Below are 26,278 nucleotides of genomic sequence, written 5' to 3'. Positions count from 1 at the left end.
TGGAGCGACGTGCTTTTTTTTTTTGTTGTTGTTGGTTTTATTTTTCCCTCTCTCTTCCTCCCTCCCTCAGCCCACTTCACGCTTGCCTGAGCCTGAACACATGACAAGTAAAACCCGAAGGCACGGGTCGGCGGTGGAGGTGGAGTGGGAGAGGGGTGGTGGTGGTGGTGGTGGTTGTGGCGGCGGGGGGGTGGAGAGACAGGAGGAGGAGGAGGAGGAGGAGGAGGAGGAGATGCAAGAAAAGATCCTAAGTGTTTTGATTTGCGTGTGCGCCTCGTGTGTGGATGCTTGAATCTGCGTCCTCTCCTTCTCACATTCCCTTTTCATCTCTAACTCCCTCACTTTCTCCACCTCTCTCTCTCTCTCTCTCTCTCTCTCTCTTCCTTCTCTCTCTCTCTCTCCCTTCAAGGTTACTCACTATTGTTTTGCCCCGACTGGAATCATTGCCTGTTTCTCTTCTCTTTCTGTCGGAGAACCATGTGAGCCTCTTGAATGTAAGTGCCTCCCTTTGTTGCTTAATTCACTTCCACTGGGACCGCTCCTTTCAGGAGGCGGCGGGGGGGGGGGGGCTCTTTCTCTTTTCTTCTTCTTTTTTTTTTTTATTTGCTCGTCGCACACTCACAACGGGATGTGTCATACATCGGAGGGGTGGAGTGGGGGTAGGGTGGGCGGGTGTTTTTTTTTTTTAAGTCCATGTGGTTTCGAGCGTGTGCAGCCGGACGCACGTGCACGCTGCTGTCATTGTCTCGTTGCCTTTGCGCACGCTGCACGCTTTCGTGGATTTTATGCCGTTTGGAGTCGGCGCATGCAAACTCAAACGCTTCATTATGCATACTACACTGGCTGGAGGAAAGTATTAGTACCCGAGCTGTTGCAAATTTTACTTTTACCTTAAAAAAAAAGGAGACATTCCAGTGATGTTTTTAAGAAACTGATTCAATTCTTCTCCATGTGCATTAACCGATGGACAAATGTCAGTCCCAAAAGAATCGATGCAAAAGTTGTAACATTTATTGTTTCTATGCTGATGATGTGGTTGTTTTTGTTTGTTGTGTACAGAGTAGTTGGATGTTCTGAGTCGAAGAGTTACCAACATTTCTCCTTGGATTCCTTTCAGACTGCTTCTTAATACCACCGCAAAACATTACGGTGAAGCCAAACGCGAGTGGACACGCCCACTTTTCCCAACGCGCAAATTTAAATTACCATTGGTATAAATCGTACACACTAATTTCGCCGGCTCGATCAAATGGAAGGATATATCTCTCCTCGCCAGTCATGATATCTATCGAATATTTAGTTTGGGTACGTTTCAGCAGGATTCTCTTTTCGTTTTACGCCTCTTGAGGTTTTAATGTGCTCAAATGCAATGCTCACTCTCCTGCGGAAAATGACGGAAAAAGTGACGGTTCTGCACGAGTTTCCGCAAGATTTCTCACGCTCGGCTTCGCCGCTACGTGTCTGAAGTAAAGTGCAACCGACGTGGACGGTGAATAATGCAGGCAGTGTATATACGCCGCCATGAATTATGGACAACTTTGCCAAGTCGGACTCGGAATACAAGCCTATGCTAAATACGTGTTTACCTCCACTCGTATTCTTTTTGGGTTGTCTGTATTTGCGATTTGAGCATCATTGTGGCCCACTGATTCGGAGCCGTTGGCAGAGTGGTGATGCTGTTTGTGGTCTCAGTTTATCAAAAGCCCAGACTACAAGACGACACACACACACGCACATATATAAAGCTCTAAATATTGAATAACGATGTAAAATGCATTTAGCTCTGCAAGAGCAGTCAGCAAGGTTTTTCTGTGGGTGACTGAGCAGCGGGACTCTGCAACTTACTGCAGCGCGAGAAAGAGAGGCCTTTTTCTCGGCGTAATTACCATTTCTCGTGTCTAAATTCAAGGTCGACTTCTCGCAATGGAGCCTCAGGAGGCTATTTGAGAAATCGCTCGCAGTCATTGACAAGGCAGCTGGAAGTGCGTGACCTTTTCCTTGCATTACTTCATTGACGACCAGTGTGAGGTTCTCGTTTGCTGTTGGGGCTTGTGTCAGGTTTTTTTTTTTTTTTTTCGAGTTTCGCTACACTCCCGTAACCTCGCTCCCTAAATTATAGACACTGGAATCTGCTGCTTATCAGTGTTGACATGTGGCAAAGGAAGTGTTGGTGAATGGAGCGGCGGGTGACAGTCGCCTACCCTGGAGGGACCGGCGCTGAGCTAAGGTGAAGTGAAGCAGTGTGAGCAGTGAAGATGAAGAGTGAAGATGCTGGGAACACTCAGGGCAGGTTCACATATCCCCTGTTTGATACAGACCAGAGTTCTCTTCAGGGTCTTTCTGGGAAAGTCTGTTTCGTTTTGGGGAAATGTGAACGCACAACAAACTTGGTTCCAGATTTTTCAAGCGGAACCTGGTCCTCTTTCAAACGGACTTTCGAGCGGGCGGGGTGAGGGTCGAGGGAAGGTGACGTGGAGCGCAATGCATTCTGGGTTTCGCGATTCTGTAAAGGACGAGGAAAAGAAAGCGGGATTCCTGTCAACATTTGTTTCCTCCTGGAAAATGACTCGTGCACAGACGTGGAGTAGCGAGGAAGTGGTTCCTTTACAAGCGATCTTTCTTCGGGGGAGGCCGTGACGTGCACAATGCATTCTGGGTACTAAACAAACAGCTAACCCCGCGAATCAGAAGAAGCAGACGCAGAAAGAAAAAGTTGGAAAATATCTTGTGGGCAGACGTGGAGTAGTGAGGAAGAAGTAGTGAAAAAGGCTCTTATTGATATCTGGTCTGAAGACTATATATCGCGGCGGTTTGTGGCTACCCATTAGCAACGAGCTAACAAGCCTAGCCACCACGGGCTAAAGCGGCGGGTCCCAACCAATCAATGAGCCGTGTTTCTTCTTTACTTCCTCTCTGGTCAGTGTTTGTTTCAGGCGACAGCGCCCCCAATGTTGTAATTGCGTGACATTTTCCAATCGGTTTGATGCGGTGTCAAAACTGAATGTGAACGCTACCAAATGAAGGTGTGAAAGTTATTGTGTCCGGAAATATCTACGCGTAAAAACTGAGAGTTTGACATTTGAATACTTAATGATATCTGAAAGAACATTCCAGAAAGACGTGTGCTCGCGGTCCTCAACAATCTTGTTTTGACGGTGGAACCTTGACGGTGACGACAAGTTAATGCACAACCCTTTGAACCACTTCAAACCACAGCAATCAGATACAACAGTCCATGTTTTAAGTGAAAAAATAGACACGTGCAATAGTTTGGAAGTTTCCAGGGTGTTTCTATTCAAGCACAGTGGCGGTAACATCATGCGATGAGGCTGCATTGCTAATCTATGGTACTGGAGGCAATGCGCATTTGAAAAGCTTAATGGATTCTCAAAATGAGTCATTGGTCACTGTCGAAAACTTGTTCCAGGGTAAAACTTTGTGTAGGAATACACAATGGGTTTACCCCCCAAAAAAAGGAGGTAGATGGTCACACCGTCAGGGCTGATCTGACTCAAACACACGGAAGAAAATCCATCTTCTTTCCAAGTCTGAACTATTTGTAGTATGCACACGGTATTACTGGTTTTAACACCCTCGTCGACATATTTGGAGCCCAGCAGGGTCTCAAGCTAGGAGGCCTTGGCATCGCCAGCCGCCAGTGTGTCTAATCTTTTTCATGCTCAGCCAAAGCCCTCACATTCCCTCCTCTGCTCCCACACCCGAACACTGGCTCCTCGCCACCTCCTTGTCTGATATACAGCTTGAGAAAATGAGTTTGAATAGCGAGAAAAAGACAAAAGGGAATCTTTTCTTTTTTTTTTTTTTTTTTTTTTTTTTTTACAGAGAAGTAGAAGGGAGTTTAAATTGGAAGTGGAGGCATTTCTTTTTTTTTTTTTTTGCAACGCTCCCCTTCCATCCGCCCCGGGGGTATTGGCGCATATGAATGGGCTGGTTTGTTCTACGGGTGACCAAACATGGCGCTTGAATGCTTATCTGCATAATGACAAAGCTTCCGAGTGCCAGAGACACTTGGTGACGAGACGGACTAGTGAACTAGTCAAGTGCCCCTGTTCCGTTCCGGCTCTGTTGAACACACAAAATGTCCCTTGACTCCGGCTCTCTTGGCTGCGTTTGGGATTCAGTCCTGCATTCGCGCCGACCACTGAAAGACGAAACGAGCGAGTCCCACGATTGATGAAGCTACTGGGAACCGACAGGAAGCGCTTTCCCCATTGGCTCGTCCATATTGAGGCACAGATGACTCCAGGACAACTCGTCCATGGATGAGATTTCAGAGTTTTTGTGATGAATAAATAGAAAATAAATCTAGTTTACATATTATTTCTAAGTGATATTTTAAATACTATTCATATATCTCGTATATATATATATATATATATATATATATATATATATATATATATATATATATATATATCCATATACATTTTGTATAGTGTCATATGGATATTTTTCTCTTTGTTTACCATTCTCTTAATGAATGATCAAGTTCATGTAAATACATTTTCAATAAATAAAAGGCAAAATTAGCAAAAAGAATATTGGCATAATGTGTAAAATCAGATCAAAATTCACTAATCCGTCAAATCAATAAGGCTGAAAATAAATTAGTCGTGGACGATAATGACGTCTTATGTTTTCCTGTCAAATATACTTAGTAATCCTTTCAGCTTTGTGAAATACACTTTGCAATCCAATCCTTCAAATCAATGATGCGGAAAACAATTAGTTGTGGATGAGTTGTCCATAGACAAGTTATCCACAGATACCAAAGTAAAACACCTCACAGAACCTCTGGTCACTATTAGATGGGCAGATTATCGTCCATGCGATCATGGTTAACCAGGAGGAGTTACATAGATATGGAAAGTCTGGTTCTAATTATGATCTTGAAGATGTTTCACGAGGGCGTCAAACACAGGATTCCTCAAATGTCAATTTAAGACCTTTTTAAGACCGTTTTAAAACTACTTACAAGATAATTTAATGCCCATTTCAAAGCCTATTCAACAGCCTATTAATTAATAAATTGGTAATATTAATACATTTTCCAATGACTTGACTCTCTGAACCATTAATTTACTTAAAAAAGAATAAATGGATTGCTATTTATTTGTGTTCATTTTATTTTGAATACAACTCAGGGGCCAAAACATAAACTCTCATATGTACCATGACAAATGTAAACAATGAATTAAAAATGACCAAATAAATAAAATGAGGCAAGAAAAAAGTATACAAATTGATATTGTATAATCAATAAAAACTATATACTGTATATACAATAGGCCCACTTTCTTAAAATATTACTACTAAAAAGTCAAAGTATTCTGCTTATCACCAGTCTAAAGACTTAATAAAAAGTACACACTACCTTGCAGGTTCATTAATAATTGGATACTTCCGTTCAGTGGTGTATTGATCCTGGAGAAATGGGTACATGCTAAGTTTTGCCTTTCTTTAAAAGTTGTTTTGAAACAGTGGCTGTCAGACGACGCTATTCAGTGAAAATCCATCGATAATATTTGCTCATTGTCACATAATCTCGGTGCAATTTAGAGGTTGATCTCATTACGATCAATACTTTCAAAAACTACCATGCAAAGCTTGGATCTTTGATCTTTGATCTCTCTCTCTCTCTCTCTCTCTCTCTCTCTCTCTCTCTCTCTATATATATATATATATATATATATATATATATATATATATATATATACGAAGACTCTGCCCCGTCGTTCCAAAGCTCCATTAATCACGACTTTTGAATAATTCATCACAAATGTTTGACACTCCAAGATGTGTTTGACTTCTAAAATTGCTGAGTCACTTGCATAAATGCTGAGCTCGTTGAAACTGTGCTAAAATGAAAATGCCTTCAAAATGACCGATCTGAGAAATTCTTATATATATGTGTGACAATCATGATATGTTCTGTGTGTTTATGAAAAGTTATTTAAATAGATATAAATTTGAGAATAAATTCGTTTTCAGACTGATTTTTATTATCCCATAAAAAGTATTTTGATCTTAAAATATTGAGTGTAATTAAAAGCTTTAACGACGTTGAGTTGATTTAAAAAGTTTTAACAGTTTAAGGTGTGGATAAATGTCTCGGATGATGGATGACCCTTTGTGATGCAATACTTGATAGCAGTGTAATACGACCCTAAACCTTTCAACCATAAGGTACCTGTGGGTCATCGGACTGTAGTCAAAGTACTTATTCGTAAGCAGTTTTTAAAGAGGTACACCACATGTGTACAGCATGTATAATAAGGAAAGATTTGTGCAACACCAGAAACAAAAAGTGACCTTTATTCAACCGCCGTAGAGATTATATTCTGGATTGTCATTATGCACATCTTGAATTTCCATGTACAAACCACGTAATAAGGGAACAGTTATTTTAGAGGCTGAATACATCGTAAATCTTTAAAAAACCTTGAGAAATAAGCAATTTTTTCGGGGTGTATTATGACAAATGGGAATGCCCCTATATTACAAATACTAAAACAGACACAACCAGAAAATGTAAAATAGGTAAACGGAGAGTATGTATAGCTGATGTGCATTGTGGATCACATCCTGCGTCCCCCCAACAAAATAAGACAAACCAACAATTTTGCACATTTGCCTCAATGATTTTGGGATACAGTGCGTGTTGAGTTAAAAGTGATAGATTCATTTATGATATGATCGACAATACCTGAAAACATGCATTTGAATACACCCTCATGCATTTGAATACTTTGCACTTCATGTCCCTCATGGTTTATCATTCTGTCACCTACATTATGCAAGCAAACTTGTAAAGTGAAATGTAAATAAGACTTTTGACCAGATCTTTGTAAAATCAGTATTGCAATTCGATGACCCTGAGCCCGGGGTCGGCTCCATGCGGCTCTTAAGTGGCTCTTTGAAGTTTTCTGAAAATTAGAGGGCAAACAATCCTGTAATCTTCTCATTATTTTATTTTCAAAAAGACTGCGCTAACATTGCTTTTTAAAAAAAGAGGCTACAAACTGCAAAAATGGCTAAAAGCCAGGGCGAAAAAAGTCTTATTGGCTAAACAAACTAAACTAAAATAAACTAAAATAAAATAAAATAAAATAAAATAAAATAAAATAAAATAAAATAAAATAAAATAAAATAAAATAAAATAAAATGAAACATAGCTAAATTAAATTAAATTAAATTAAATTAAATTAAATTTAATAAATAGACAAAATGTTGAAACTGCCAAGAATGCAACAGGTCAAATAGTTAAAATGACAAAAAAAAAAAAAGGAAAAAAGTCAATGTGGATAAAATAACCCAAACTAAAAATAACCAAAAACTTTTAAAATCACTTAAAATCGGCAAAATGGCTACAACAGCTAAAACCAGCTAAATCAATTCTAAATTGGAGTCATGAAACCTCATGAATGTACGTTCAGAAAAACTTTGATGAGTAATCTTTTCGTACTCAGCCACGTGAAGACCAAAGCTGCATGATTAGTCGTGTCTCTGAAGGACAAACACCGACTCAGCATTGATCGTTTGGTCTTCATCACGGGAAAGCACAAAGCCCGACTTGTCCACCAGAGCGCCATACAAGAGAGCAGAACCCCTGAATACCAAAGGACGAGATCATTCTGGATACAACAATGGCCGACACGGTTCGTCTTATCTACTTCACAAAGTCTTTTATTTCCTCCCCGGTGCAGACTGAGAACGCTTTCGATTAATGCTGCAGCTCGCTGCTTGCGTACCGCCGCCAGCATTAATTGGCTCTTTGATTAGCCGGAGCTCTGAGTCAATGTCTGGCCCGCGAGCAGAAGTGGATCAATGGGTCCGCGTGGAGAATTCATAAAGCGGGGAGTGCTGCGGCGGGATTGTCATCCTGGATGTGTCGACTTCAGCATTATAAAAAAAGAAAAAAGAAGAAAAAAAAAAGAAAAAAGAAGTGGCTCCAAAGTGAGCAGCTTTGCCACTCCGTCCCAATATTACATCAACGTAATTGTGATTCCGGGAAAAGATGCTGCATAATTAGCATTGTAAGCGAAACCTTCAAATCAAAACCCGTGTGCAGTATTATTCAGCTTTTCAACACTTCCACATGGTCTTATTGGTACAAAAACCTTTTATTGAAAGTTTGTTGCCCCAAAATCCAGGTTTTCCTTGATTTTCCTCCATGTGAATATTGGATCATAGGAGCTACATTGAGAATCTGCTGTGTCTGTGTGAGCTGGACTGGCTCCACCCACACATGCCCATCTTTAGAGATGCCAGAGCAGAGCTGCCTAATTGTGGGAGGAGTCAAAGGGAGGAGCCTACCTTGATTGCGATTGGCTAAACCCCCTGATGACACTATATAGGGTTTGATTTCTGATTGGCTGGTTGGAGCAACACACTTTTTAAAAACTGACACAAGCCAGGGAGAGAGAGGACAGACTGTCAGTCCAGGTACGGGGACGATTATTACTGTTGGAAAACCAGTAGGAAGTGGATTTTCAAATCTCAAAGTTTTGAAAAACTTTTCAAAACTTTTGCAGCCATTCAAACATGAAAAAAGTTTTCAATGCCAAACCTGAACCGTCCCACTGCGGTAAGTCCAACAGTCTCGAGATGTGCTTTGTGTCTCACGAGGTTAGCTGGCACCGCTGTTACATTGAAAAGCTTTTCCCTGCAGGTGACTAAAACCGCCACTCCGCAAAAAGCCATGGGTCAAGTAGGTTTCCCTGTCTGCTCGATTCGGAGTATTTTGGGCATTCTGCGACCGTCCGTCTCAAACTGTGTGGCGTGTACTGCGTTTTTATGAGGACAGCTTCAGGAGTGATTCATGCAAATTGTGCCAAAAAAAAACCTTGTTTATATTTTCTCAAACATTGCTTGTCTTCCCTGCTGGGCAAAGGTCCCAAATACAAACATTATTATTACTTGGCTATTTATAATAAATAGCAGGTTTTGAAAACTATACATTTCAAGTAAGAAGAAAAGGTCCAATCTTGAGATCGTTTGCACAGGGATACTAGGAGCCAGTGAAAATGCAACTTTTTGCAAAACAGCTCACAAGGTGGAACTTTTTGAAAATGCTCCAACTTAGTTTACATAGAAATGGGGGGGGGGTGCTACTTTTTGAAAATGTTCCAACTCTGTGAAAACTGAAGAAAGCACAACTTTTTGAAAATCTCCGACTCCGTAGAAATTAACGAAAACTCAACATCTTTTTAATAAAAATTACTTTTTTAAACGCACTGACACATCTCAGTGGAAATATTAGAAAATGTAACTTTTTGAAAACGCTCCAAGTTCACCTCAGTGGAAATGGGAGATAACTCTACTTTTTATTTTGCTCTGACTACGTCTCCATGGAAATAGAAGAAAATGCAACTTTTTGAAAGTGCTCTGTCTCCATGAAAAATGGAAGAGAGCCAACATTTTGAAAATGCTCTGACTCCGTGAAAATCGAAGAATACACAACTTTTTTTAAAAAGAACTTTTTGAAAACACAACTTTTTGAAAATAGGACTCTTTGAAATGCATCGACTAATGATAGGAGAAAATGCAACTTTTTGAAAACCCTCAAACTTCACCTTTGCGGAAACGGGAGAAAACTCTACTTTTTTTATTGCTCTGACATGGAAATAAGAGAAAATGCTACGTTTTGAAAACACGCAGACTCTATCTCTGTGGAAATGGGAAGAAACATGACTTTTTGAAAATGCACCGACTCCGTCTCCATTGAAAAAGGAGAAAACTGAAGCTTTTGAAAATGTGCTGACTCTGTGGAAATTGGTGAAAGTGCAACTTTTTGAAAATGCTCCAACTCCATCTCCATGAAAACACAACTTTTTGAAAATGCTACAACTCCATGCAATAGAAAACACAACTTTTTGAAAACGACCGTCTCTGTCTCCATGTCAACGGTAGAAAACACAACAACAAACGGACATTGTTTTCAAAACGCCGCCGTATCAACGCGAAACGATGCATTTTCATTTGAAACGTGATGCGTAAAAACGTAAAAACCTGAGTGTCAATGGTAATCCAATGACAAAGACTTTTTAACTCATGTAATGAATAATCTCCTCTCTGATGAGCTTAAAAACAGTTTTTAAAAATGGTGCGGGGAGCCAACCCACTCATGGTTTCGTGTGGTAATCTCCCGCCATGTTCTGATTTCGATGTACCATCCACTGATGCTACTCAACACTTGACCAGCGTTAAAAGACATCGCTTTAAAAGAAGGGCCAAGCATTTGAAGAAAGCATCCATCGCTGTCAAGAAGGGCTCCATTTGTGAAAACATATAACATGTGATGAGATCTTCATGTGCGATGCTTTCACTAATGGCCTTATAGATTTTCCTTTTGGGCACTGAGAGTAACCACACACGCACATATGCATGCATCGTGTTTCACAATGTCTCTCTCCAAGCTTTGGAAAAGTGCTGCGGGTGGTTTATTGATTAAACCTCAGAGGTCAGTATATGTGTGTGTGTGTGTGTGTGTGTGTGTGTGTGTGTGTGTGTGTGTATGTGTGTGTGTTTGTGTGTGTTTGTGTGTTTGTGTGTTGGAGATTGGCCTGGTGTGTCTCTGGCTGGCAGTGTTTATCTGTGCTGATGTTAGAAGAATAGAGGCGAGGTGTTAGGGGACGACAGGCCGAGCTCGATAGAGAAACAAGACACGTAGAGAGGGCAAAGCAACCATGTTGGAAGTAAATGTCACTGGCTTTAAGAAGCGCCTTCCCCCCCGGGACGCACCTCTGTGTGCCAGAAACACTGGCGCTCTACGCCTCCCCGTCTATCTAAATACTGCATTACAGGTATTTGAATCGGACTCTATGCAGGTTTTCATCGATGAACCATGGATAGTTTGCTCTTCCTTTCCACTAACAGGCGTCCAGTGATGCCAGTAACTCATTACTCTCATATGACACTTCTTTCAGTAACAAGTAATCTAACGCGTTACTATTTCTAAACCAGTAATCAGATTAAAGTTACTTCTCCAAGTCACTGTGTTTTACTATTGTAGTGTTACTATTGGAGCAATGCTATTATAGCATTACTATTGTAGTGTTACTTTTGTAGCATTACTATTGTAGCGTTACTATTGTGGCATTACTATTGTAGTGTTACTTTTGTAGCATTACTATTGTAGCGTTACTATTGTAGCAATACTATTGTAGCAGTACTATTGTAGCATTACTATTGTAGCATTACTATTGTAGCAATACTATTGTAGCAGTACTATTGTAGCATTACTATTGTAGCATTACTATTGTAGCAGTACTATTGTAGCATTACTAGTGTAGTGTTACTATTGTAGTGTTACTATTATAGCAATACTATTGGAGCAGTACTATTGAAGCATTACTGTTGTGGCCATACTATTGGAGCAGTACTATTGTAGCATTACTATTGTAGCAGTACTATTGTAGCAGTACTATTGTAAAGTCCTGCAGAACGAGTTTCATCTCTGCAAAGCCGCTTTATTATTAAACAGATCCGGGTCGCTCGTTCATTCTCCTCCACACACACACACACCCACACACACACACACACCCACACACACACACACACACACACACACACACACACACACACACACACACACACACACACACACACACACACACACACACACACACACACACACACACACACGCGCGCGCGCAGTGCATCCAGTCCCCGCCCCCTTCTCCACTCACAGCCAATCACAGGTCAACTCGCTCTAATGGTGCGTTCAGGTGACACAAAAGAATCGGAACCAACGTACATCATCACTGAACCTTAACATTGCATCAAGAACCCAAGTGTAGAGATGCAGTGCAAATAGATAAGTAGTGCAACAACAGACAACACGGCACAACTACGTCCCTGGGTAAATAAATACCAGTAATAGTAAATAAAACCATGAGTTAGATATAAATACAACTAAGAATGAAGGTTAAATATGTATCAGCAGGAGGCCAGGCAGTGAACAGAACTGAGTTTTGGAAAAAAAGCTGTCATTTTGATGTTGAGATGGTGGCTGGTGTTGTCGGCAGCTGCTGAAAGTAACTAAAGTTACTTGCAATCTAACAATTAATCGGTAGTTACTAAGTTACTTTTTAAATGGAGTAACTAATAATCAGTATTGCGGCAACACCGCAGGCGTCAGATGGGCCATCCTGGCAACCGGCGTCCTTGAAGGGGCTCCCATTGGGTTCCCAGCACCTTGAGGAGAATCTCTCGCCGCTGCTGATCAATCATGTAAAGCGTGATGAGACCGCCCAAGCATCAAATGCATTATGTAAGGCACATTTACCAATCGCATGGCCGCAAGCCATATCATACAAGCAAAGAGAGACGCTCAAGATTTCAAAACCAGGCTTCAGAATGGATACTTGAAATACACTTATGGTTGTATTTTAGAGCGATACGTGGACGTTCAGACGCGACAGTGCAGAAATGACACGCGTCAATTGGCGCGGGCGGTTATGCGATTTGGACACACTTCAGGGTTGCCAGTTCTGTCGGGATATCACTCAGGATTTATGCTGCAATTAAGACGGGCTTTTGTCCGGATGGATGACTCTCATTTTCCTCACAGTATGCAGCGTCAATCCATTCTGCCTTCTGTCAGGAGCTCGGGCCGAGTGTTTAAGGCTGATTTTACTGGCTAACGCTGCGTGTCACATGATCTCCCCGTGCGTGGGTGGGTTATCTATTATTGCTTTGGTTTTATCAAGACTTTAGCTGTGTGGACACAATTTCATATCCACGAACTGGGAATAAAATTGACCTCAGCTCAGGATTTTTTGATGCAGCATCTTTAGATCTTAGATGGATATTGATGCAAAGCAAATTCTCTTCACGTTTGCAGTTAGAATATTTCATCCGTCGCCAATGTTTTGAGTCAGTTTCCTGTGCCTACATGCACATCTGTACTTATTTGTTTCCACCTATTTGCACAGGAAGTCAAGTAATTCCTCTCGTGGCATTCACATCTCATGCTTTCTCGGAGGGCTCAGATGGAAACATCACACACACGATGCACACGGTCAACTTTGACCGGTTTTCACTCTGTTAAGCAATAACCATATCATCGGAATTAAACCTCCATCATATCGGGCTATAAATCCACTGGATGGTATATCCGCGACGGCATTAATTTCAAAACCTACGAAAATCCATAAATTCAGGTTTTTATAAAATCCCGCCTCCCACAGTTTTTTTTTTTTTAATAATCAACCATCATTTGTTCTATTTAAAATGAATTGCTGTCATCCACTGTGGTCACCCTGCCAGCGCACTGCACAAAGCACCCCTTCCCGCCCTCATGCAAAATGCATGCTCTCTGATTAAAGTCCCGGCTTTTTTCCATTCCCCTCGCTGACTTTGCCCTCCATTTTCATCTCGATCTGCATGCCCACCTGGCCGCGCCGACTCTCTTTATGGGCCACAGAATATATAAGAAGCAAAGTGAACAAAGTGAGATGTCCCTAACTCGTGTGTACGTGGGCGCCTTCCCCGTGGCAGGTGATGGCAGGCCCATAAATCAGAATATTTCCTCACTGTCAGGTGGACTAAAGTGCATTAACCGTTACACACACACACACACACACACACACACACACACACACACACACACACACACACACACACACACACACACACACACACATACACACTACACTGCAGGGACCGGAGCAGGTGGGGGGGGGGGGGGGGGGGGGGGGGGGGGGGAGGAGGTCGAAGAGCCTGACTTTCACTTATAACTTATTCATGCTTCACGCCGTCTTTCAGCACACCTGGGAAAAAGTCAATTCTTTCCACAGCGGGACGGCTCATCCAAGGCAGCCTGTGACTTTCAAATAACAACCTGCTCCTCAATTTCCCAACGACCTCCTTTTAGGACTACAAGGGGCAGAGATGCACTTCTTTTTTTATATATTTTTCTTAATATTATTATTATTTTCTTTCGGTGACTTCAGCAATATTATGAACCTGTGTGCCCGCAGTGGGAACCAATGCCCTGGTTGGAGGAGTTTCATACTCGACTGAATGGATCATCGGCGCAGGAACGGAAAGGTCGCAGCTGCGTGATATTTGATGTAACCTTCCGTTCACCTATTAGCTTCTTCAGGCACCTGTTGGAGGTAGTTTTCACTCCAGCTGACGTCAAACCCCTTCGGCTTTGGATCTATAAAGACCCTCTCGCTATAAAGAAGAACGATGGATAGGTCAGGTAGAGGATATTCGGTAATCAGCCAAAAGTTGACCGACCGACGCAAATAAAACATAGGGAACATTTGGATGTCCTTGGGTTACGTATCCAGTAGAGGGCGATCTAACTCCTTTTCATGTTAAAAGGGGTGAAAAGTCGAGCGGTTCACCTCAGTGGTGGGTTAGTTAGTTTGTGAAACAACTCAATAGGGTTCCCATTCGTCATCTTTGATGTGACACATTGACGCAAGTCATTACCAATCGATGTTTTTACGACAACATGTCAACCCAGCAATAAAACTTTTTTATCAGCCGATACATCGGTGACCTTAATGTCAGAATTAGCATTAATTCTCTAGCTCTAATATTGGCCAAGTGTGAGGTTACGTTAAAATGCCGTTGAACCGTCAGAAATCTGCTGGCCCATGAGCCAAATACGCCTCTACCATTATTCATTAGGGACTATGTACCAATTAAGTCGCTCAAACAACATTTGAAGCAGCATGCATTAGGTAACTATGTTTGTCAAAATGTTCTTGCGAATGCCAGTTAAACTTGTACATAAAAGTATCAACGAAATAACAAAGATGCCAATAATGAGTCAAAACATGACAGAGCAGAAATGCCACTAAACCGAGTGGTTTAGTGGCAAAATGTCAATAACATAACTGGGTATTAAAAGAGACTTTTGGAGATGCAAATTCTGTCTTCATCATGTCAAAAAGACCTAATATGTCAAAACATCTCATATTTGACATCTCATATGCTGTCAGATGTGGCCTCCTTGAGCTACTTTACACTCTCGCCAAAGTTAAAGCCCCGCAGCTTTTTCCTGCGACACTTGATCGTCAGCCAACACGCTTGGTGAGTCAAGGCTTGTTTATGGCCTTGCAGAGTGACGACTGCGTGAGGAAAACAGACCTCCAGGAGCGGATGACAAAGCGCAAAAGACAAACAAAGCATTGTGGCGAGGTATGAGCAGGCGCTAATTGAGTAGCTAATGAGAAATCTAGATTTCACAAAGCGTTTTCGGATGGGTTCCACGGGAAAATAAGCAGATGACATAATCGTCCTCCCCTGCCACAAAACTCAAATTGGATTTGCTTTTGCTCCGGCCTGAAAGGACGAGGACTTTTCATTATGCCTCGTCGCACCCTTACTTCACCCGATACAAGGCAACAGATTGTACGTGTGTGTGAGAATTTTAATAGATAATATTGCGGTGCCTGAAATAGACGGACATTAGCGAACGGAGAGACTGTGCGCCAGTGACCGCCTGCGAGGCAGTTCATGCTCATCAAGTGATGCATGACAGGCAGTGACCTGTTACATACAATCAGTGTGTTGTCCCTCTATTAGACACATCGAGGGTCACATCGCCGTGATAACAAACTCCAATCGGTGCCGATGATACAAAAGAGAGTTGTCTTGTTCCTTTCTGTGTAAGTTTACTGTTGGAAAAAGTGCTGGGTGCCAAAGCCCCATATGAGTCAGCAGCAAATGGCTCAGTCCCATTTTTAAATGCGTCAGTGCATGAGAGAGTGTGGTCACATATTTATTCCAGCTTTGCTGACCTTGTTAAAGGGCTTTTGCACTTGGAACCTTTCAGTGAGCTAGAGAAATGCTTGAATTTGTAAATACGCTTTGGGTGCATACGATACCAATCACACTTACCGAGTGGTGTGTTGTTACCATTCTAAAATAACCCATGTACAGCTCATCTTGCGTATTGGCTAATTGTATGAATGCTGAAGGCAGTCACATTATTGATTCAAATCTTTATTATTATTATTTAACGCTGTGCTATATCCCCTGCAATCTTTAACTGATTCAAACTGTTCAAATATCAAAACCCAAGTGGCAGTTCATGAGATGACTGTTATGCGGTGTGATCAAGGAGATCAGCGTCTGTTGCCATGGAGACTCTGGGATCAAAGGAGATCTGGGGAGACCTTTAGATCAAATCACATCAAAGGAGAGCAAAGCAAGGGGATCAAAGGAATTCACTTATTACAGTTCAGCTTCAGCATTCACGCTTGCATTTTCTTCTGGAAATGCAAACCATCTAGTATTCCGATTATGCATAACGTGTAAATTCTGGCCAGAATTGTTTAAAATCTGCCATATTTTTCCAAAAAGCTGACCTCCTGTTGAGATTTTGGTGTGTGTAAGACTTTTTTGTATATGTCTTAGGGTGTTACACCCACATGTGTGTTTCCCCCAAAATATGAATTTTTTTTTTGACTGGGTCGGATGTATGTGCCAAGTTTTTGAATTTTTTTCGAGTGCATTAGGCTTGTTTTGTCGGGCGAATTTTTTAATTCTTCTCACCGAGGCCCAAGTTAGAAAAACAACCAAAATATGCCTTTACTGGAAACCACAAGACCGTTTTTCCCAACGTACGTCAGCAGACGGCCACTTTGACTTTGGGTAAACGTCCGCGTTTGTTTGTCTTTGTCAGTCTTTGCCACTTGTCTAACTTGTGCTAACGCCAGCATGTCTTCTCCGTGTGATTTCACAACTGCGGGTCTGTTTTGTTTCTGGATGGCGGGAGAGATGGTGCCACGTTGTCACGGTGTCCCAGCTGGTGTTGCTTCAGGTTGACGGCGAGGACTCGACTCCTTGTTCGGTGACAGTTTGAGGATGCATTGGGCCAAGCTGACAGCTAATGATGATGCTGCCTGACACGATCTAGTATGCGTGTCTCGTGTGCGTGCATGTATGTTAATCCCTAGTTCTGTTTTGTCTCTGTGGGCATATTTACATTAGCCTGGATGCTGCTGCAAAGTCGATTTACTCTGATGGACAGAGAACGTCCTTGAGGCGTCGCTCGCAGTGAACGTGTCAGATCCAGCGAAGGAGAGCCACATCTTTGTGTACATGCATAATGTCCACTGGAATTCCTTTTTAGCTTGTGCTGGAAATGTAAATCTAACAGTCACCACATTTTCTTTCTTTTCTCCCGGACCCTGTTTTTCATTACTCCGTAATAGGATGGTGGGAAGAAGCCCGAAGGTGCAAAGATGTTGCGGATAAAACGACCGCGGTCGATTCCGAGGTTATTATTGGGCACGTCGACCTCACTTGACTCACGCTTGCTAATGGGGACACACAAACGGCAACAAATCAAAATTTCCATTGATTGACCTCGGAATCAGTGAGTCAGGATGACGTTTGAAGCCGCCGGGGTTAATATCGCTTTTTTCTTTTCCTCAGAATCTCAGTTTATTCTCGTGTGTCAAGAAACGACTGCACACCAACAAGCTCTGCAAATGTGTGACTTGAGTGTGTGAGTGTCAGCGATAATGGATCAGCACTGGCTCACGGAGCTATTCTTGGCTTCAAAGGGTATCGTTTTGTCAAAACTGTCTGTCTTTCACGGTTGCTTTATTCGAGTTAGGCCGTATCGGAGCCGACACCGGCAAAAGGCAGAAGTGCAACACAGAGCTAACAACCCCCCACCTCCCATTCTTCTACCTAATTTATGGTCATTAGGGCAAACGCGTGTTTCTTATTGTGGGATGAGAGTACCTTGTCTATTATGTTACAGGAACTCCGCATGGAAAAGCCACCGCTTTTCAAATTCCTCAAAATATCTATATTCCTGCAACTTCATTGAGTGTTTACGACATGCTTTTTTTTTTTTCCTGCATTCCCCCACCCCCCTCCGCCTGCCATTATCTCTTAATCTGACACACCCCCCCCCCCCCCCCCCCCCCCCCTTGGCTTCCCTCTCAAAATCTGTTTTTACGGCTTTTCTCTGTATTAGTTTCTCGCTGATTAAATCAGCCTATTCGCATGGGGGAACTTGACAAGTGCTCCTCGGCTCTCTATCGTCTTTACCAAAGGAAAAATATTCTGAAACACTGAAAGCGGCAACTTCTTTTTCTCCTTTACATCCCTTTAGATCCTTAAGTGTGGCAATGCCTCCTGCTCTGTTGCTTGGCTGGTACCAGCTGCACCCCCCCCCCCCCTTCCCTTCCCCCCTTTCCTCAGCTGATTGAAACCAGTCCTTTCCCTTGACCGCATGTGAACTCGAGCTTAGAAAGGCCAGGGGTCAACCTGAGGGGAAATGTGTTTGGCATTTTCCAAAATGGCTCCAAAGGATACTGCAAGAAGAAAAAAAGGAAAAAGGTCACAAGATTCCTGAGTTTCTGACGACTAAGGCAAGATGTGCCTCAGAAGAAGAGTAGTGATACGGAATGTCTCCGTTGCTTCTTCTGAGTCTCCTAAGTCATGTAATATAAATGACGGCTGAAGATAGTAATCAGTGACGGGGGGGGGGGGGGGGGGGGGGGGGGGGGGTGTGTTTACATTTACATCAAGGTCATAAAGATGCCTCTGCAGGATAAGACGTTTTGCCGAGCTGGACTCTTTGATTTCCTATATGAAATGATGCAAACTAGGTACATTTAGGTGCCCATTTAACTCATATCACCTCAAAAAAACAACAACATTTCACGTCTGGCATTTATTGGCACACGTTTGTCATGTAGAGCCTGAAAATCCCATCAAAACCCGGGCTACCCACAGCGCCGCTGCCCTCTTGCAAAGGTCTTGGTCATACCCCCGTTGTCCTTTATCCCTGCGAGGAGACAGGCTCTGCCGCATTCCACTCATTCCTCCTGGTTTAAAGCGAGACCTCCTTAAACCCGGAGCAAAAGAGAGTTTAAATTGAGAGCGTTGTCATGGGAAGGTTCAAACGGGAAGGCAAGCGCAGGGTCGACACTGCTATTCTACCCCCCCCCCCGAAGAAAGTAGGAGCAAATGTAAAGCAGATGCTGATTTCTGCTTTACTTTATTTATTTTTTGTTAAATCTTAGCCTCAGCCCTTGACTGGAATGAAAACGTGTATTGAACCAATCTGATGCCTTTGTGAACGGGTCAAAACGCAGTCCTTTCAGCTCGGATAGAAAACGTTGTTCAAGCAGTTTCCATATACGTTTTGCTTTCTTTTCCACTTTGCCTGGCATTTAAAGCTAATATGAGCCTGGAATTCATTTTTTTCCCCGCAGTGCTGCTATTTGCCCGATGTGATTGGAAGCCAAGATCAGAATACCGGGAACATATAGCTCAAGGTGAAAAACTTTGCGTCGAGGCAGTGGGACACTTGACAAAGCTTCGGTTTAGTTGGAGAAGCGAGCGGATGAATGGAGAGTCCTTGTGTCTGTGCACTTTAATCCTAAAGAGAGATGTTGGATAACATCCAGCGGAAAAAAAAAAAATAGAAAGACCTGCCTGTACAATGACTCTGCAGTTTTTTTTGTTGTTTTTTTTTAATCCACCTTTCAGATGATAAGAGAAATCTGCGTCCAGTCACACAGGAAGTGCAGCATCGACGCAGAAAACTGCAACAAGTTGCAGTCGCACCACTTCCTGTTCAGTAACCACAAGCATCCCTGTCTGGATCTTTTCATGGAAACTTTGCCTTCTGACATTTCAACTGATCGTCTTTTGAAAACTACTCCTTTTCATTTGGAACTTCAAAGGGAGACTGAATAGCCATGATTTGAAAGCTCACGCCGAGGTGCCGAGTTTTTTTTTTTTTTTTTTTGTCAAATTTCTGTTGTCTGTCAGTCTAAAGCCTTTCTAAATCAAAAAACATGCTTTTTGAAAATTTCGTTAAATTTCATCTATTCATGGTTTGGAGCTATAAAAAGATTTAACTGGCCAGCTTTGAAAGGACCTACGTCAACAGGGAGCTGATCTCGGGGTATTGAAACGGCTCACAACATGAATTTTCAGGCCTGACCTCGAGGTTTCTCCGCGCTTTAACCACGAGTGTCCATTTTCCTCCGGTGATGACGAAGCATTTCATGTTCCCACTGGACCGTCTGGGACGGAGTATTTAGAAAGCTCGTGTTTTTTTTTTTGCCGAGAGCTGACCCGAGATGGAAACTCTTTCCTTGTCCTCCCCCCGAAGAGCATTCTTCGGCGGTAGCCTCACCTCGACTGATCCCCGTCCAAACGCCACAAACGCACATTAAACACAAAAAAAGAGCCCAAAATAACTGACCACAACGTAGGAATGGGAGGAACGTGGTTCCTTTCAAATTTAAGGAAAAGGTAAAACCAGTGGGATTGACCTTAAAGGATCTCTCTTGAAACATTTAATCTAATAGAAGTCTAAGGGAATGTGCCCAAACAAACGAGTTTATTCGAAACATGTGAAGTGAGATCGGTCCAAAACGCCACTCTCAAACTCAACAATCCAAGAAATACGTTTGGACACCAACCAAAAGACACGATGTTCGCAGATGCGGAACTTCCCGGATTGTCAGGGGAATGTTAGACGTCCCGACAGGCAGCCCGACCTCAAGTTTCCGTTTCAAATGGATTTGAGCCGTTTAAAACTTCTGCTTCTTCGTTTTCTCGCATCGGCTCAGACAGGTAAGAGTTCCCGCGCGCGCGGCGAAGGAACGCTATAGATTTTCTTTTTGATTAAAGATTGCGGGACGGCGCGCCTCGTTGTGGCTCTCGCTCGCATCTTCCAGATTAATTTAAGCTGCTTTCCTTGTGGGCTGCATTAGAAGAAAAAAAAAAAATAGAAAAAGAACGAGAGGGAGGGTGTTTTTTTTTATTTTTTTTATGAGGAGCAGCCAAAACAGCTGAGGTTTCAAGGTGGGAGGGGGGAGGGAGAGCAAGACATCGGGGAGACATTAAAAAATTACAGGGGGCGAGTTTCTGCTGAGGACGTGTCACGGATGCTAATGTCGAGACGGACGAAAGTTAATATGCAGGAGAGCGTCTATACCTTGTCATCGTCATATCCTCTATAAACTGATAGGAAACACACAAAAAATAGGAATGAACGTTGTAGCGTCAGAGTGAAGCGGTTTGCATTGTCAATCCAGATTGATTTTTATTTCGGTACAGATGTATGAATCTAGAAATGGAATTATAGAGCTATAATCAGTCAGGAGGACGCGTCCAGGGTGAACCCTGCCTTTGCCCTGGGATTTGATCCAGCATCCCCATGACCCTGAAGTTGTATGAGTGGTATAGAATGTGTACGGATGGAAGGAGTTGTAGTGATGTCATCAAGGAATACAGTAACTAATACAATGTCGGGATGAGAGCTGACGTATTTTGTCAGGTTTGATTGGTGGAAATACCAAAGGTTATAGATCATTTTAACCACTTTAGAAGCAGAAATCAAGCGTGAATTTGGTTATTACTGTTGCAACAATTTACTGCGCGTTCATCCAAGCTATGTCAATCTGGACAATATCACCGAGAGACTTTTTAAAGTATATAAAAAAAAATGAATACCACCAGAATCAGACTGACAGAAATGTCATTTTTCCTGATTTATCACTTTAAAATGTAACTTTCTGGGCCAAATCAGAGGAAGAAATTATTTTCGGAAAACAAAAAGTACATAAGTACACAATACATATCTTAAAATGACCTTTATGTGTACATCACAGAAATTAATATCCGGTAGTTAATCGCCTATAAGGGTATACATCCTATCAGTGATGATGTAACATAACATAACAATACTGTTTTTAAAATGAGAAATATGGGGTTGGAAGTATCAGTAAAACACAAAACCAGAATATATCTTTATGTTTTGGCAAAGAAAAACTAAATGTCTACTACGCAGATCCATCCACTGGAAACTCAAAGCCAGTTTTTTTGAAGTGGCTGAAGAGACATGAATGACTTTCAAGGCCGGCTTTCAGAAGTTTGTACGCACACGCATCTGCACACGGGTTTGCATGCAAGGATGATGAGCGCTTAATCACAGAGCGTCTGTCTGAGCGACTCAGGACTGGCTCCGCCCACTGGCTCCGGTGATTGGCCGGCTTCAGAGTCCGGGCAGCCCACTGCCACATTTGAATACAGGGAAACGGGGAGGGCAGGGTGGAGGAGGAGGGGGAACAGAGAAGGTGGGCGGTGCACTAGTTTGTCCCATCTCTCTTTCTCTCTCTCCCTCTCTCTCTCTCTCTCTCCTTCTCTCTCTCCTCTCTCTCTCTCTCTCTCTCTCTCTCTCTCTCTCTCTCTCTCTCTCTCTCTCTCTCTCTCTCTCTCTCTCTCTCTGTGCCGGGTCAGGATGGAAAGGCTTACACAGGCAGGGGAGGAAACATGTCATGAGAGGTGATGACACAGCTATAGTGTCCACATCCTTCGCCGCTCGCCGCCTCCTTCGCCCCTGCATCCCACCGAGAAGAGCGAGAGAGAGCGAGAGCGAGAGATAGGCGCCACTCTCTCCCCTCACCTTCTCTTTATATCTTTTTTTTTATTTTTTATTTTTTTCACTTTGTTTGTGGACGATGGGATTTTAATCATGTGGAAGGTAAGCTGGGGAGGAGGGGGGGGGGCTTTTTTTTATTCCTGCCTCAGAGTTTGTGTTCCACTTCAGTCCCAGGGTCCTCTGGGGGGGAATTCCCGCATGCTTTCGCCCTCCATCTCTCTCGGACTGTATTCTCAGCGGGGAAGCCAGGAGTGGAGGCTGCCAGCAGTCCTGGAATGATAATGATAGAGCGGGAGGCTGCGACGACTCAGCCAAGCCAGCCTCTTGGCGCCGACTGTGTCGGAGTGCGGGGGCCGAGAAACTTCGGAACCAGTTGCTGGATTTGAGGAGTTGGTGTGCACTTTGCTGCGTAGAATGGCACTTTAAACTGCACTCGTGTGTGTGTGTGTGTGTGTGTGTGTGTGTGTGTGTGTGTGTGTGTGTGTGTGTGTGTGTGCGTGGGTGAGGTTGCATCGCGTGTAAGTGTGTTTTTTTGTGACCCACTTTCATAGAGCCACCGTGTGTGTGTGTGTGTGTGTGTGTGTGTGTGTGTGTGTTTTGGTGCTTGCCTTGCAGCCCAAGACACATAAATACATGAGACAGAGCCTGGAGGGATGTGTAAAAATATGTGCAATTGTGTGACTTTAAAAGCTCCCGAATTGTTTGGCCTTTACGCCCCCCCCCACCCCCCACCCCCCCCACCCCCCTCCCCCCCTCCCACCCCCCTGCACGTCTGTGTGTCTTTATTGAGTTTCTACAAGAGAATATTATGTCTTTACGGCGCGACGTGTCGGCGTTACGCTGCTGTTCTGAGTGGATTCGACCTTTTTCCTCCCCGTGTTGTTCGGAGCCTCCCAGAGGTCAGGTTATTTGATTTCTCACCACTCCTGTGTGCTGATGCGTGGCCAGTACGTGTCAGTGCATGTGTGTGTGTGTGTGTGTGTGTGTGTGTGCTGAAGCGTGTGTGTGTGTGTGAGACAGCTGGCCAGCATGGGCTCAGTGCTACTGATCCCTCTCACCTGCCCCCGGGCTCGTACGGATCAGGGAGTATCCAGGTTCAGACCCAGTGGGAGACTTGAGATTTGACTATCAATGAAGTTTTGAAATGTTACTTTAGCTGGAGGAAAGTGCATTATTTTGATATTTTCCGGGTGCGATTTACCGCTGGAGGAAATGAGAGAGCGTATAATGCCCCGCCGGTCCACATTTCCTTCCCTTATTAATTATTTTAACGATGCAGGTGGGGATAAAATTGATCTCTCTCCAACCGTGACTAAAGCCACTTTATCAGACCAGACAATGAACATTTAATCTATTTGGCAGAAATTAAAGCTTCCAAATCCCCCGCAACTGCTGTGAACTCACAGTATTAACTCATTATTATACACGATTTTCCCATGGAACCTCATGAAGCACAACTTTCTTTCTAATTTGAACCCTAAATATCAACATTTCTTCACTGTCTACCTGTATATAGAGAAGCCGTGTTTCAATGTCACTATGAAGTTAAAAGCCTATGAACCACGAAAACCACAAATAGTGTCTCAAAGTGTCACGATATTTCATAAAATCGGATATTTTGCCTGTTTTTTGGGGGATTTTCTTTTGTTATAACAGTCAATCGCTTAATTATATAAATTAAAATGGAGCATAGAAATGTTCTGACTTTCGTTTTTCTTTAAAGTGTCGAGGTAGAAGTCTGTTTTAAATCGCAATATGGAGACTGGGGTCGACGAAAGAAATCCGCCCATTTGATCCGTTTCGAGCGCAAGTTGCCGTTGACAAAGTTCCAGCCAAAAGTTGATCAGAAGTTTGCACATTTTCCAAATCCCCACGTTCGCCCCGACAGATCCAGCAGAAGGAGAAACAAACAAAGGCCCTCGTCTGAAGCTGCGGTTTTGCCGTTTGTCACGATGTGGACCAATATAGCAACAATAGTATTGTTGCTGTGTCGTTCTTCCTGTTTCCTCCTGACATGTTTTGGCGAGACGTTGTCAGCTTGAGAAAAGCATCTTAGCCTTCAGATCCTTCCTCCTCCTCCTCCTCCTCCTCCTCCTCCTCCTCCTCTGCAGCCACCTTCACACCGACTGTGGGAACGTGAAATGACGACAAACTTCTGCGGCTCACCGTTATCTCACCAGCGTGTCGGTGTAACTCACAATGCTCTTATCGCTCTTTTAATTGGTTAATCTTCCTCTCTGGAGACGCTCAAGGGAGGAAACGGCTAATTGCTGTGTAAACATCCTTGAAAAGGCCCAAACTGGAGCACATTTTCTTTCCCACTCCGGATCAGATCATTCCGTCCGCCCCGGTGTGTGCTTCAAATCAGATAGAGAGAGAGCGTCGTTGCCATGGAAACCTCAGAAACAGTGACAATGAGCACAAGCGCTTCAGTGGAACTTGGCAGCGGGTGAAGCCCTGCGGACGGGATAAGTGGCCCCTCGGACTTGTTAGAAGCCTCCGCAGCGGACCGCCGAGGGGGATCGCCTCGATTGTTTTAACATTCGGACGATGAGTACGTCACCGTCTCCGTCGTCCACTTTTCCATTCAGAGTAATTCTCCAAAGAAAAGACTCCAAAACACACAATTTACCCCTTCTGATTACATCAACGCCCTACCACGATAATTCGGGTAAAGGTTATAGAGAAGATGGAGGATTGATTGCAGGGTGCTGAAGCTCATCCCAGATAAGATTCTGGAAAATAACAGGCACACTATCACACAGCCACACCTTCGGTCAGTTCGCCGAAAAGGCCTGAAGACTTGGGATGAAGTTGCAAAAACCAACAGAAGGGGATGATTGGACGTCGTCTCCCATGTTTCAGTAACACCTCGCTTGCCTGAGAAGCTTCTGATGCTGAAACATGACACTTTTACTCTTTTACTCGACAGTCAGAAATAGACCATCTACTCCAAATCTATCTATTATGAAGGGGGACTTGGACCCCGTTCATGTTTTAAAAAAAGTTTTGGTTGAACACTGAAAAGTACCCAGTGACTCGAAAGGTAGAACTCCAACTGTGTCTCTGTTGAAATATAGGAAAGCCCACGTTTTTCAAAACGCTCCGATGATGAGTAAACAGGGGAAAACACAAGTTTTTCAAAACACTCACGATTCCGTTCAAATGCGCCGACAGCGCATGTTTTTCAAAACACTCGGACTCTGTGTCAACAGAGGAAAACGCAACTTTTTGAAAACGCTCCAACTCTGTTGAAATATAGGAAAGCGCAAGTTTTTCAAAACGCTCTGACTCTGTGTAAACACAGGAAAATAACGTTTTGCAGACGAAGGGGAAACTCAACTTTTTGAGAACTCTGTCTCCATGGAGACAGAGGAAATGGCATTCTTTCTGAAACATTGATGCTCATGCGTTACCATGGCAACTGGAAATAGTTCTTCTGCAGACGCGCGAGTTGTTTGACAAGAATAACAATGACGGTTAATGTTTACAGAGTGTATTGTTCTCCGCGTGTGTGTTGTTTTTTGAAATTTACAAAAACAACCAATAGCGCCGACTCATGGACTGGCACGCTAACTACGGTGGACATAAAGTCCCTTAAAATGGTTTTAATCTGCAACTATCCGATTCAGATTTGAGGCGTGAAAATCGGCGCTTCACAATAAATACCGTTTCCAATTGTTATTGCTGGAATTCTTCACATCGCTGATCGTGCTGCCGGATAAACATCCTTTCCCAACCGTCAGACGCTTCCGTTTTTTTCTCTCTTCCCATTCAGACAGTGAGTCTGCGGAGACGTCGCGGTCATCTGACACGCATCAAGGGCTCCTCTCGATCCGCCGCAGATCGGCAGATGTTCAAAACGTC

At 43.2% G+C, this 26,278-nt stretch overlaps 1 protein-coding gene across 3 annotated transcripts in view; it reads left to right on the top strand.

Moving 5' to 3' along the window:
- Positions 1-202: 202 nt before the first annotated feature.
- Positions 203-26,278, top strand: part of LOC308127666 (E3 ubiquitin-protein ligase Midline-1-like) — a 60,518-nt gene continuing 34,442 nt past the window's right edge. The window contains exon 1 of one of the 3 annotated variants that reach the window (XM_080492860.1): positions 203-494. The gene's annotated coding sequence lies outside the window, so the exon portion shown is untranslated. Of the gene's footprint in view, positions 495-22,054; positions 22,514-26,278 lie in introns of those variants that run through there. The other 2 variants (XM_080492859.1, XM_080492858.1) reach the window with 2 other exon arrangements.

The sequence above is a fragment of the Lipophrys pholis genome (genome assembly GCF_963383615.2).
Source record: "Lipophrys pholis genome assembly, chromosome: 23".
Lineage (NCBI taxonomy): Eukaryota > Metazoa > Chordata > Actinopteri > Blenniiformes > Blenniidae > Lipophrys > Lipophrys pholis.
The sequence above is the reverse complement of the archived record's forward strand: the minus strand, read 5'-3'. Positions and strand labels throughout refer to the sequence as shown.